Below are 15,481 nucleotides of genomic sequence, written 5' to 3'. Positions count from 1 at the left end.
ATTGATTCTACTTGGAAAAATATCCATGACAACCACTTGGGTTCATTAACATGCCTTGGCTTGGCACTTCAACCAATGTTCTCATTTTGTTGTTGACCCAATCCAACACTTGCTGGATGCTTGTTGATTACCCTGATGTACCAAAGTGATCCCTCGGTGCTTGGTAAGCCGACTAATGGCCTTCCCAATGAGAATCATGTTCCTCCTTTCCAACACATGCATTCGATGCAAGCTTCTCCTTGGAAACCACTTTTCCAAGTTAAGACAATCTGAGTGAACTACAACAATGAGTTCCAATATCAGTAATAACAAGAAAATAAATGACCATTATTTTACCTCCACAGTTCCAAATTCCATATTTGGAAGAATGCATTCGCCATCTCTTTCGCTTCTTGGCATCAATGCATCATATGACATTTTTGTCCACTTTCACTTCTTAATTCCATCATCCTCCAATATTAACATGCTTCTCATGTCATTATTTGAGAATGAAGGCTAACCATGCGCCTCTTTCTCAAGCGTGAACCTTCCAATCTGTGACATCTTGTCACAAGAAACACACTCATCTTGTTTTTCAAAGTTAATGGTGTTTGAAAATCACTTATGCAAGAATATAACTTGACGACCTCTTCCTTTTGCTTCTTCAAAGCAACAAATGTCACATCATGTGAACATCACCATGTACTCTTACATATTTTTATACACCAAGATGTTATAAAAAAATCGACTAAACACAAGTCGACAAAACATGCTTCTTCAAACAACTGACTTTCAAGTCAAGCAAAAACATGTACAACAACTTGATGATTTACAACAAGAATTTCACATTCTCATTAAACAATTTGTCACATCTCCCTTTCATCTTTGGAGACAAAATCAACTCTTCCAAGTCGATATAACATACATGTAACAATCAATCAACCACACAAGCTGACACTCATGCATGTGCAAATGATCAACATTCTCAAGTTGATAGTGTACATGTTAACAAAGAAATCAACCAACACAAGTCAATCACTCATGCATGTTCAAGCACAATGAAACTATAAAAAATTCCACTTTTCACACACACAAACTCTCATGCATGTATAAAAATTCTAAACTCTCCCACAAGTACAATCACAAGTACAAGAATCCCATTGGTATGTATGAGTACTTAAAGAGCTGTAATGACCAAATTTGCTGCAATAAAGTGAGTCAACATACTCCACTTTCAAACACCTTCTTGGCGTGAACATGCAAGTTCAAGAATGCAATATGCATGCAAATTTGTAGTTACAAATTTCCATCTTTGCTACATCTAAGTGAGTCAACATAACTCTACTTTTCCAACATCTTGCTTCATGCAATATGCAACATACTTTTAGGAGAAAAGAAATGCATCAATAAGGAAATGCAAATCTTGCCTTATTTGCATCATTTATCAAAAGAAATGTAAGGCCTTATTTGGTTAAGAAATCTAACCATCTCTTTCCAAACCATTTCAATGGTGCTTCTTTCAACTACACTTCATCATGTGTATTATCCTGACCCACATCAATTATGGAATCATCTTTTCCATTCTTGCTAAAATCTCTCTCCACCTTCTTCCAATGTCGTGGATGACTTGTTGGATGTAAAGTCCAACACTAGTCTACAAGATGATCTTGCTTATGGAAATGAGTGAACAATAATTGCATCTTCTTTTCAACATGGTTTCCATTATCCAATGGACCTATGGCTTTCTGTCTCTTTTGTTTTGAAAGTTTCTTGTGTATGGTTATCCTCTTCCAACACCTTGAAACAATATGGTTATTCAAACCACAAGAAGAACATGTAAATTTTCTCCAAATATTATGTGATTATTTACCATGTTTATCATAATCAAAAGAAACTTGATTAAAGGAAGATTTATACCTTGCACATTCACCTTTGTCACCTTCTTGAAGAGGTGAATTTGATGAGGTAGTGGCTCTCTTCGGAATACCAACAATGGTTTCAATGACCTTAGAGCTTTCAACATCCCCTTGTTTTCCATTTCCACTAGTTTCATGCTTATCGGAATCTTCTTGCAAAGTGGGTATAAAACTTTTGCATTCCTCATGATCACAAACTTCACAAGCTTGAGGTAATGAACATGTAATGAAAGTTCTTCTTGGAACACCTTCATATGCCTCCTTGGATTTGGGTCATTCTCCATCATGTTTTCCATAACCAAGACCCAAATACCTAGGCCTTTTCCTCAACAAAAATTGGCTCAACTATGCCTTGTGCATGTTTACCTAACCCTTTACCTTCATAGCCCATCTCCATCAATAGTTTGGACCATATTCCTCTAGTTTGTCTTTTAAAAGCATCAAAACATTCATTTTGAGAGGAAATTGAAGATAAACTTGAATTTCATACCTCATTTTCATGCACATACTTAGCTAGGGTTACCTTGGCATCATGGAGTTGAATCTCCATCTCATGCATCCTTTCAAGAAGCTCTTGCTTCTCCTCCTTCATGGCCATCAATTGCTCTTGAAGTATAGTGTTCTCCTTCCTATCTTCATATATCTCTCGCACCATATCTTTCATGACGATAAGCTCTTGCAACATCTCTTCATCAAAGAATCTTGCTAAGGAGGATGGATTAGAAACATCACTTGTTGAAGCCATCACACTTGTAATGCATCAAAAAGCTTCACAAATCTGCAACCATTAAACCCCTACTTGCACACAAATCAAGCAATTAAGAAAATAACCTGGCTCTGATACTAACTTGATATATTATTGAATGTTATTTTTGTTGAGTTAATTTCAACTTCAGAATTAAAAACAAATGCTTCTTAATTGCTTCATGTGCATATGTTCCCTTATGGTGTTTGTGAATCAAAACGGGTAAATTTATATCAAGTTTTATATTAGAATCATGAGCATAATAGCATGAAAGACAAGTGTTGAACATTAGTGAGTAAATGTACAACAAAAAGTCAAGAAGAACACTTAACATAATGTTAAAGGAGTTCACCCCTCCTGGGCTACATCTCCTTGGTCCAGCTTCCATGGTTAGGGCCTTTGTATTTTCTCAAAATGGAAAGAAATGCTATTTACAATGCTCTACTTCTCTTGAAACCCGCTTTAATGGACTCAAAGCATCAAAATTAGCTAGGCATACCTATTTCTGATGTTCATTTGGTCGAATTTTTCCCAAGTTATGGTCAAATCAATTTCTCCTAGTAAACCTCCACTAAAACTGGAGGAACTCCAGTTAGCCCGCTAAAAATGGAGTTAGTGCCGAGATTACCGGACCGCCAAAAATCTGCCAACCTTAATTGTTGATTAATTATGGTTAAGTGTGGATTAATTAAAGTTAAACGTGGTTAGGTGCATTAAACGTGCAGTTAGACTAACCGTCACCTTGCAGTTTAGGTGGACTGGACACATGTCATCATTTAATGTTGTGGTTACAGTTTGGTTGGCACAGTTTTATGGATAACTATTAACCATAGTTGCCTGCTGGATGGAGTGTTCACATGGGAAGCATTACTCGTCGTAGTTAATGATGACAATCACAGTTTTATGCTAGCCGCCAGAAGGTATGGTCACATGTCGTCGTAAACTTCGCGGTTTCCATTACCGTTGAGTTGGTCGTTGGTTAGCCCTAATTGCCAGAGTGTTCACATGGGAGGGTTGGCCCATAGAATGGCCCTCCTAACCCCCAACTGCTATGACATATCACATTAAATATATATAGAACCCATAGTATAATAAGAACCAAATGGTAGCGAAGATGGTTAAGAGCTTGGTCTGTGCAGAGGAGGTCATGGGGCCAAACCCTGGAACCTCCATAAAAATTTTGGTAAAGCACCATAATCGGTCCTTTGGGGAGGGACACGTGGTCACCTCCAGGCTTGCCACTTGTCCCCTCCTCATTGGCCCATTCTTGAACCAATCAAAACATGCTAACTCACCGTACCATCGACTAATAGAAACATGACACATGGAAAAACCACATTGGATGTTGACCAACCTTTGACTTTGCCCAGTCACCTACCACGTCAATAGTACGGACTTTTGATTGTGTAGTGACTATACATTTTTTTTCAAAATTTCTTCTATTTGTAAAAGTGATCATCAGGCTCTATCTTCCTCGTACGAACTTTGTTTTGAATGAAACAGGTTGCATTTGGATCGTTTCACTGAGACAGGGGTGGTCGTTCAAGTTTCGAACGATTCCGAGCACTTTGACTTTTGAGATAAGTTTTTCCCCTAATCTAGATTCCGATCAATATGTCAAGCCATATCCATACATTAACAGATGTGAGAGGATACCTAGCATTGCCAGAGAATGTCATAGGATACTTAGTGATGCCATAATATTTGTGTATGCGTTAGAGTGCCAAAGCATACAAAATTGAGTAGACTCGTTGCCAGGGACTCAATAATATAAGCTTGAGAAATGTGCATGTCAAAGAATGTTTATGCATTAGAGTGCCAAAGCATACAAAATTGATCATACTCGTTACCAGGGAATCAATAATAGAAGCTTGAGCAATATCTATGTCAAAGAATGTGGTTTGGTGGAGAGGTGGACTTCCATGGATTCTGAAGAGCTCTCTTACTCCCATGGTGCAGACCAAGTTTTTTTAGATGATGATGAAATAGAATACCTTATGAAGCCAAAATTCTATGATCTAGAGATGGATGACAAGGATGAGACTTGGGTGCTATGCAAAAGATAATGTAGGAAATTTGATGCATTGCTCAACTACCTAGTGTGTTTTATGACTCTTTGGAATGACTACCAAAGACATGAAATATATGTAACTCAGTATTGGGCCATTTTTTTTATCAATGGTGAAGTTGTGGAAGACCATAGATTACAAAGGTTTGCAGAGAGCATGAGGCAATCGATACAATAGAAATGATTATAAGAAATGAAGCAATCGATACAACAAAAATTATAACAACTTTCCTGAAGCTACGAATGAAATTAAGAGATGAATTTTTCAAGCCAGTTTGTTGTTATGTTTGTGAGGTAGAGGTTGAAGTACTTGATGAAAATGAGATATATAATTTTTCAATATCATGCCAAGTAATGGTTAGTTCACAACAACTAATGTAGTTGACTTATCAATCCTTGATAAATGCCTTACTGATATTTTTAGGTTTCATGGTCGTTGTAAAGTATTTCAAGTTGATGTCTTCATCAAGTTAACATAAAATAACAAGAACTTAGGAAACACCTTTTTGCATTCCTACATAGCATAAAGAGAAATAATTCTTCAGCCCTAGGTTTTGAAGTTCAATGTACGAATATTTGATGTAACAATGTTTTCTTGTAATCATCATATGCTTTTCAATCCTACATTTGTGGCCTTCTCTCTTGCGAGATAGTCAGTACATTGCCTCCTTTTCCTTGTGTCTATTTATGGAAGCAAGGATTTGGTCTCAAGATCTTCATCATTTGAAAATTTATTCAGAGTATGAAGCCTCTTTTGTGCTTGTCAAATCACTTCTTCATAGTATTAGTCATGTGTATGGCCACCATTGTTGGTTGTTGATGGTAGAAACTCTTTTGCAGAAAATATAGACTAGACTAAATTGCAACAAGATCCAGATTTTGACTGATGATATTTGTATGAGATCATATTATCTCACATAAAAGACAATCTTGGTTATGAGGAATAACAAGCTTGAAGGCTAAATAATTTTCCTTTACCTATTTGGGAACCAGGAGCACACATTTTACAACGTTCATAACAGGAAAGGAATGTAGCAAGTTGTGAAGAAATAGGGAATGTAAGTTCCCTAAACTATGAGGTCAAGTATGTTTTTGACAATGTAAGTGTTGGCATGCTTTGGACCCCCTTTCCATCAATGTCAGAGAGGGAGGTAAGCAGAGGTTAGGAGAAATAAGGAGAAGAGATTATTAGGGAGGTAAGAAATGATTCTTGGGACAAAAGGGGGAGGACCAAATCAGTGTTGTCATCAATGCCAAAGGGGGGAGATTGTTGGAAAAGTTGGCATTGATGGCAAAGGGTGTTGAAGGTGTTGTTAGTCATTGTGTAATGTGAAGCAATTGCTTGTAAGCATCACATAAAGTGTAAAGGTCTAATGAGTAAAGTTGTGAGTGAGTATGGTGCTTGCTATAGATATGGCCTTGTATATGTTGTGATGTAAATGTCTTGTAGATGTTGCGATTTAAATATCTTGCAAATGTTGTGATGTAAATGTTTTGCAAATGTTGTGATGTAAATGCTTGAAGATGTTGATGTATTTTTGCTAGTGTGTTGTGAGAGATATGCTTGTCAAAGTATTGGAGTGTTTGGTTGCTGCTTGATAATTTATGGTATGTTCTATGCTTAGAGTAGTTTACTTTTCTTTCTTATTATTATTCACAGATTAGTAATCACATGTGCATAAGTAAAGTGCAAATAGAACATTAAATGATCAACAGAAAACAAGCCAGGACAAGAGACACAAGATGTGGTGGCTAGCTAGGAACAAAACCCAATATGGGGAAACCCTTTGATCAAATCTTCTTTTATCTTCAATAATTCAGCAGAGAGAAATAATACAAAAATCTTATTTATATCAGCAATAGCAAACCCTAGATCAGCAACATCAGCATTAGCGGCTTCATAATCAAAACTAGGGCAATCTATATCTCGCAAACCGATCGTCGGATCGGCTTGATTCCACCACCAAAAAATGCAGCCTTTAGAGGAGGTCCAGATGAACCTACAACGTAATTTTGAGGAGGGAGTCTTCTGGTCAATGTTGGTCAAACTTTGGTTCTGCAGTTGCAGCCCTAAATTCTGCATCCTTCCTTCCACATGTGTGAGAGAGAGTCTCTTTCTGTGCAGTAGGAGAAGAGATTCTTTTTTGTGCAGGAGAGAGAGAGATGTGATGAGTTGAGTGAGTCCAAATGAGGAAAAGTCCTCCTATATTTATACACATCTGATGATAATTGAATAGATGTGACTGTTGGGCTTCTGAGCCTACATGAGTTGTTGGTAGGCTTGATAATAATTCCATAATCAAAATAAATTCATATCTCCATAAATACTTGTCAGAATTAGATGATCTTTAGATCAATCCTACACCTCTTGACGAGAGGAATCTAATAAAAATATTATCAGCCATGAATAAGATGACCCACATGGAGTTTGGCCCTAGTTGCCAATTTTAACACTCCCTCTCAACTAGGGAGAACTCCATCTGCATTCTGTCTGTCGGTCGCTATTATTCATCCATCAAATGCATTGCCCTATACAGCTTGACCCTTGCCCTGCTCTTCTCTATTCTGCATGTTCTTCTCTATTTTGTTTTGCCCTGTACTGATCTGCACTGTTCTACTCTTTTTTTGCTATGCTCTGCTTTGTTCTGTTCTGCTCTACTTTTGTCCGAATTATGAAGAAGAAGAAATGATCGAGGATGCATCATACTAACTCAAAGTTAGTCTCATAGTATGTACCACTGGTCCCAGACCAATCTCAACCAACCCGAAGTCAGTGTCATAGTGAGTACAACTCCTACCACTGGTCCTAGACTAGTATCATCCTCCACTAACTCAAAGTCAGTCTCAGAGTGCGTACCACTGGTCCTAGACCAGTCTCAACCGACCCGAAGTCAGCGTCATAGTAGGTACCACTCCTACCACTGGTCCTAGACTAGTATCATTGATCCCAGATCAATGAAGATCATCCTAGCATAGGGAGTACGATAGATACAGCGATGTGTCCATCAGTACTACTATGGTCCCTAACTTTATTTCCTTGCTTATTGATCAGATGAGAGGTACTTCCCATGAGTCCTTGACTACATGGGTAGGATGCCTTGACAGGAGAACTTAATCAATCCCGTCCTCACAGGAGAACTAATCATCCTGCTACAATTTTCATGGAGAACACATCATCCAGACCTCATAGGAGAACAAATCATCCTGCTACATTTTTTCATGGAGAAGACATCATCCAGAACTCACAGGAGAACTAATCATCCTACTACACAAGAGAGTGAATCATCTTGTCCATAGGAGAGCGAATCATCCTATCCATAGGAGAGAGAATCATCCTGTCCCACAAGAGAGCGAATCATCTTGTCCATAGGAGAGCGAATCATCCTTTCCACAGGAGAGTGAATCATCCTGTCTCATAAGAGAGCGAATCATCTTGTCCACAAGAGAGCGAATCATCATGTCCACAGGAGAGCGAGTCATCTTGTTTCACAGGAGAGTGAATCATCTTGTCTACAGGAGAGCGAATCATCCTGTCCACAGGAGAGCGAATCATCCTGTCTCACAAGAGAGCGAATCATCTTGTCCATAGGAGAGCGAATCATCCTATCCACAGGAGAGTGAATCATCCTGTCTCACAAGAGAGCGAATCATCTTGTCCCAGTGTGTACCACCAGGGGAGGGTGAGTCACCTTGTGGTCGTATGTTGCTCCAGTAAGAACCGCAAGCCCCCAGAGCTCTTAGAGCTCAATGTATGCAACATGCAGGACCATTTTACAAGGGTCTCTTGATGACTCCAAGTCGTTTTGGAAAATCATAGATTTGATCTTTCCCCGGGGCTTTGTCAAAATGTCAACGACCTGTACATCAGTCTCAATGCGATGGAGCCTCCTTGCTCATCGACTTACCATATCCCAGATAAGGCAGCATCTGCTGTTTATCTGTTGGAGCAATCATTGAATACGAGATTCCTCTATAATCGAATCCAACCTCTGGTTGTCACAGAGAATCACAGTGGTATTCATCATTTGTACAAACAACTCACTGAAGAGCTTCCACAACCAGACTGCTTCACAGGAGGCCATACTAGCAGCAATGTATTCTGCCTTGGCGGTGCTTAGATCCACCGTTCTTTTTCTTCTTGCTCACCCAGGATATCGAGGCAGATTCCAAATAGAACCATCACTGAGAAGTGCTCTCCACACTGCCTGCTCACTCAGCATTCGAATAATCACGCAATTTCATATTTCTGGCAGTGTATCTCAATCCATGATAGATTGTGCCCCAAAGACATCTCAGAAGATTCTTAGCATCAATCCAGTGAGACTCAATCAAATATGAGCTCACCATGCTCACTGCAAAACATATGTCCAAACGGAGGTTCACCAAGAACATCAACGCGAATGAATTTATGAAACTCAGAGGCATTTCTCAAATCTGGTTCGACATTAATACCATATAACTTCTGAAATTTAAGATCCTTGAAGTAGTCACAAGCTTGCAGTCCACCATACTGAATCTTTCCAATATCTTCACCACATATTTTCTTTGAGATAGGAAAATTTCCCTTGGCTTCTGTGAGACTTCAAGTCCTAGGAAATAGTGCACCAGTCCTAGGTCCTTCATTTCAAATTTAGAAGCCAACTCCCTCTTACATTTGTGAATGAGAGGGTCTGCACCTATTAGAAAGAGGTCATCCACATATAGCACCAGTATGAGAGGTTTGTAATCTTCAACCTTAAAGTAAGGGTTAGGATCGGCTTCACTCCTAGTGAATCCCAACTTCATCAAGTAGTTATCGATCCTCTCATACCATGCTCGGGGTGCTTGCTTCAACCCATAGAGAGCCTTCTTCAACCTGCATACATGAGATTTTCGATCATAAATCTCAAATCCTTCGGGTTGCTCCACGTAGACCTCTTCTTTGTTCGAGCCATGCAAGAACACGATCTTGACATCCATCTAATGTAGGTTCCATTCTTGTGAATCAGCAAGGGCTATGATCGAGCGGATGGTGGTATATCTGGAAACAGGTAAAAATGTCTCGTCATACTCTTTTTCTTGTGGTTAACTGGTGTTAGCTTCTTGAGAACTCCTTACTGTAAAAAGATTATTCACCTTGCTGAGGGTCATATCTTCATCAAAGGTGACATCATGACTAATCACGACTTCCCTTTGACCGGCTACACAGGTTCTATAGCCCTTAGTATTTTCACCATAGTCCACGAAGATTCCTTTCTTTCCAGATGCACCCAGTTTATTCCTTTTCTCTTTCGGCACATCAAAATATAGAGGGCTTCCAAAAATTCTAAAATGAGATACGTCAGGTTTCTTATTAGTGAAAATTTCTTCAGGAGTCTTGGAACCCAATGCTTGATGAGGGCATCGGTTTTGTACATATACGGCGGTGTTTGCAGCTTCGGCCCATAGAAACTTCGGAAGTCTTTGATCATGGACCATAGCACGGACAGCTTCCACAATCGTACAATTCTTCCTTTCCACTACACCATTCTGTTAAGGAGTATATGGTGTAGTAGTCTCCCTCTTAATGCCAGCCTCTTTACAAAAGTCATGAAACTCGTTAGGTTCATATTCAGTCCCATTATCAGTCCTTAGGAACTTGATCTTCTTTTTGGTTTGATTCTTGATCAAGGCTTTGAAGTGTCGAAACCAAGAGAACACTTCATCCTTCCTTTTCAAAAAGTATATCCAAGTCTTTCAAGAATAGTCATCTGTAAAAGTAAGATAATATAAATATCATCCTAAGGAGTTCATAGGCATCATACCAGATATGTTTGAGTGAACTGGTTGTAATATATTGGAGGTCTTGCTTTGGCTTGAGGGGAATGGTCCCCTTTTGAGCTTTCCTTCGGCACATCCCGAACATACACCTTCTTTCTCTACTCGGAATTCGGGCATCCCTGTTACCATTTGTATTACATCGGGTAGAGATTTATAATGAAGGTGGTAAAACCTTTGATGCCAAAGTTCAGACTGAATAAATGTGTCACAAGACATGACACCTAGTGGACTTCCACCAACTCGATATAATGAATCAACTCGAAACCCAAGAGTGAAGGCATCTTTAACATTATTTTTCCATACACGTACCTTGCCATCGCTGAAGGTCACCTTGTAGCCTTTGTCTTCCATTGTTGAGATGGACACCAGGTTCTTCTTGAGGTCAAGTACATATAATACATCCTGTAAGTGGATTGTATTTCCTTGATTCAATTTAAGAGGGACATTGCCTACACCTTTCATGGGATATTTCATATTATCTCCAAGGACAATTTCCAGGTTAGTTTCCTTCTCTTTTAGATTATGGAGAACTTCATTGTAACCAGTGAAGTGCCTTGATGCACCACTATCAACAAGCCAAATTCCCATTGACTTTGAAGTAGCAGAGGTAGATAGAGCAGCTGGTAAATAATATTCATCCTGCTTATTTTCAACAATGTTGGATTCAGACCTGGAATTTTTAGCCTTCTTGAATGGTTGTCCTCTTCCTTGATTACCAGCACTCCTTTTACCTTTGCTATTAGATTTCCCATTCCTTTGATTTCCATGAGAGGAATTTTGATCATCATCCTGGTGTGAGATCTTTCTATCCGGGCACTCCTTCGCATAGTGACTTGGTTTATCACAAATGTAACATCGTCCTTTTCTTCCATCCTTAGGTCCAGACTTTCTTTTTTATTTAGTCCCGCTAATCATGAGACTAAAAGGCAGTAGGAGGACCTTTAGGCATGGGCATTTCTTGCTCTTCTACCCTTGTTTCTTCTTGAATGCATCTAGCCATTAATTCCTCGAAACCAGGAATTACATTATTGTTCAGAAGAGTAGTCCTGAACACATACCATTCAGATGGTAATCCTCCATGAGTTGTGAGTGTCATTTCCCTATCATTGATAGTCTCCCCAATAGATAGGAGATCGTTCCTGATCTCGGTGATCCTTAAGAAGTATGCTTGCATACTCTCATCTTTGCCCTTCTTAATTTCTTTTAGCTTATTTCTAAGAAACAGAACTTAATTTGCATTATTAACTTTAAATAAACTCACCAGTCTATCGTAGATTTCCTTGGAGGGGTTCAGATCAGAGATGTAGGCCACCAAGCGCTTGTCGATAGAGTCCCGGATGATCTTCTTAGTTTTGACTTCGCCAGTTTTCCATTTTCTCCTTGCAGCAGCGGGTGCATTTGATGGAGGCTCAACAATATTGCCTCTCACATGGTCCAACACTCCTTGATCTTCTAAGGTTATATCGATAGACATCTTCCATCCGTGATAGTCAGCTTTCTTCACGGAGCTTGTCTTTGGCAGGGAAGAGTGTTGAGGACCCCATAGTTCTTTTAGGATAGCCTTGCCAATCTTCTCTTCAGTGATTGCTCTTGCTCTTGCTCGGGATTTGTCTTCACCTCAGCTCTGATACCATGATAATTTATGGTATGTTCTTGCTTAGAGTAGTTTACTTTTCTTTCTTATTATTATTCACAGATTAGAAATCACATGTGCATAAGTAAAGTGCAGATAGAACATTAAACGATCAACAGAAAACAAGCCGAGACAAGAGAGACAAGATGTGGCAGCTAGTCAGGGACAAACCCCAATATGGGGAAACCCTTTGATCAAATCTTCTCTTATCTTCAATAATTCAGTAGAGATAAATAGTACAAAAATCTGATTTATATCAGTAGTAGCAAACCCTAGATCAGCAGGATCAGCATTAGCGGCTTCATCATCAAAACTAGGGTAGTCGATATCTCGCAAACGATCGTCAGATTGGCTTGATTCCACCACCAAAAAATGCGGCCTTTAGAGGAGGTCCAGATGAACCTACAACGCAGTTCTGAGGAGGGAGTCTTCTGGTCAACGCTGGTCAAACTTTGGTTCTGCAGTTGCAACCCTAAATTCTGCGTCCTTCCTTCCACATGTGTGAGAGAGAGTCTCTTTTTGCGCAGTAGGAGAAGAGACTCTTTTCTGTATAGGAGAGAGAGAGAGAGATGTGATGAGTTGAGTGAGTCCAAATGAGGAAAAGTCCTCCTGTATTTATACACATCTGATGATAATTGAATAGATGCGATTGTTGGGTTTCTGAGCCTACATGAGTTGTTGGTATGCTTGATAATAATTCCATAATCAAAATAAATTCATATCTCCATAAATACTTGTCGGAATCAGATGATCTTTAGATCAATCCCACACCTCTTGACGAGAGGAATCTAATAAACATATTATCAGCCATGAATAAGATGACCCACATGGAGTTTGGCCCTAGTTGCCAATTTTAACACTGGTACGATTGTTGGTGTATTTCCAGTGAGAGATGAACAAAGTATACTAGTGTGCTTGAAAGGAATAGCAAGCAAAAATCAGAATGAAACAAAATATATCCATTTTCTCAATGAGAAGACTGTGTATATACGTGTATTTTCTCCTAGAAAAATGTGTATGACACGTGGAATATGCAAAAAGAAATATACATTGGTCTTAGCTTTTGCAATCATTATTTTTGGCTTGTATTACTTCATTTTTTTTAGTATTACAAGGTCCATTTATCTTGACTTGATCTTCAAATTTGGAAATGTAGAGAGAGACCACAAAGAGCCCTCAAATACAACGAGACAACCCTTATCTTTAGATTCTTACATGGAACACTAACAGTCAACAATTTATGCATATAAAAAGATGTGCTTTTAGATTGAAGAACGGTTAGAGAGTGAGAGAGTTGATTGATTTATTGTGAGACCTAGTTTGTGGGTTGTTTGGAAAAGAGAGAAAGCCAAAGAGGAGCAAATGTAAATTAGAGTTCAGGAAGAAGAGGATAGAGACAGGGTTCAAAACAGAGACAAAGACCAAGTAAACCAACAAAATAAATTCGTAACCTTATTAGGGGATTGTTGTCTCCTTTCAAGTAGTAGCCTGAAAAAGAGAAGATGGAGCCTGTAGAAGAGGGGATAGGAGATTCCCAACAAGTTGTAGCTTGCAGAAGAAAATCAAGGTAGAATCCTCATGTAGGTAGAAGCTTTAAAAGAGGGAGTAGGAGCTTCCCAGCAAGTTGTAGCTTGTAGAAGAAAATCGAGGTAGAAGCCTGCTATAGGTGGAAGTCTATAGAAAATTGATGTAAGAGAGGAAGTAAGAGCTTTCCTTTACATCACAACAACAAAAGTCATGGTTTTTCCCTTTATGGATTTCCACTTATATTTGGTGTCTACATGTGTTTCTTTTATGTATTGATTCTTATGTTGTGGTTGAATGTTGTTAATATGTTAAATATGTTATTCATATGATGTGTTGATGCTTATATAATAGTTCAGATAACTTTTAGAAAGAAAAGTAAAAGTTAGTTAATTGATGACCATGAATGCACTATACTGATTCATCCCCACTCTTAGTATAGTCAAGTTTCCAACACATCATGATCCTACAACCCTTGATAACATAGTTCCATAATTTTGGATAAAACCATATCTTGATTCTCCTAAGCCTTAGAGCCATAGACATCAACCAGTTTCCATAATGCAAGACATTATAAAGAATAATGATATTGGAAATTTGACAAGTGTAGGTGATTTTCCAGAGGATCAATTGAGTGGTGAATATTCCCCAAGCACAGGTGGAATTGGAGAATGAAATGGAAGAATAGATGCCCATATATAATATCCTATAGATAACCCAAGTTATGACTATAGTGGAAATAATGACAGGTTTGTGGTTACAAAAATAATGCAGATAAAACCCACAGTTTGGGTGTGCATTTAATGAAAGTCTGTGATGAGGAATCATTACTGTTGAATTTTAGGGTTAATCCCAACAAGAATTTTGTGCTTGGTGAGGTTGTGGAACCACGGTAGAAAACCCTAATGATGTCGTGCTATGGTGTCTATTCTTCCATATATAATATCCTATAGATAACCCAAGTGATGACTATAGCGGAAATAATGACAGGTTTGTGGTTACAAAAATAATGCAGATAAAGTTTGGGTGTGCATTTAATGAAAGTCTGTGATGAGGAATCATTACTGTTGAATTTTAGGGTTAATCCCAAGAAGAATTTTGTGCTTGGTGAGGGCGTGGAACCACAGTAGAAAACCCTAATGATGTCGTGGTATGGTGTCTATTCTTCCATATATAATATCCTATAGATAACCCAAGTGATGACTATAGCGGAAATAATGACAGGTTTGTGGTTACAAAAATATTGCAGATAAAGTTTGGGTTTAGATGGGCACCTTTCGAGCCACAATGAAAATGGTTTTGGTCAATGTCCAAAACACTTGAAAGAAATGAGAAAGTGCCACATGATCTCATTGTGGTATCTAGTTTTTAGGCCATTGATCGTGCAATATGTGAGAATAATTTTTATGGCTATGGGCAGTGATGGAATATGACATATCGTGTGGGTTTTTCTTTATGTTATGGATGACATGGATGTAAGCCACGAAGGTTATTTTCCAGAGGAAATATTTGGGCAGATCAACTTGAAAGAATCACATCTCACTAGCTTATTAGAAAATTCTAACCCCAAGGGTATCGAGGAAAATTGATCTCATGACCTCCCATTGGTGACTTGACCAATTAAAGTAACCCTGAAGACTATGTAGATCACTAAAATTATAACATAACTATATAAATTAAATAGTCAATAAATATTAATAAATATCAAAATACTTACATCATAAAATATCTCATATTAATTAAGAGAAAAAAACATTAAAATTATAAAAATTATTTTTATTATTACTTACTATATAAAAAGAATTGAGAAATAATAT

The 15,481-nt window shown here is 38.4% G+C and overlaps 1 pseudogene; it reads left to right on the top strand.

The window, feature by feature from the left end:
- The first annotated feature begins 4,562 nt into the window (after window positions 1-4,562).
- LOC149237724 (uncharacterized) lies at window positions 4,563-5,070 on the top strand (annotated as a pseudogene).
- The last annotated feature ends 10,411 nt before the right edge of the window (window positions 5,071-15,481 follow it).

The sequence above is a fragment of the Pinus tabuliformis genome, chromosome 8, assembly GCF_031772625.1.
Source record: "Pinus tabuliformis cultivar Carrire ecotype Pingquan chromosome 8, CPIR1, whole genome shotgun sequence".
Classification (NCBI taxonomy): domain Eukaryota; kingdom Viridiplantae; phylum Streptophyta; class Pinopsida; order Pinales; family Pinaceae; genus Pinus; species Pinus tabuliformis.
This window is presented reverse-complemented; position numbering and strand designations above follow the sequence as displayed.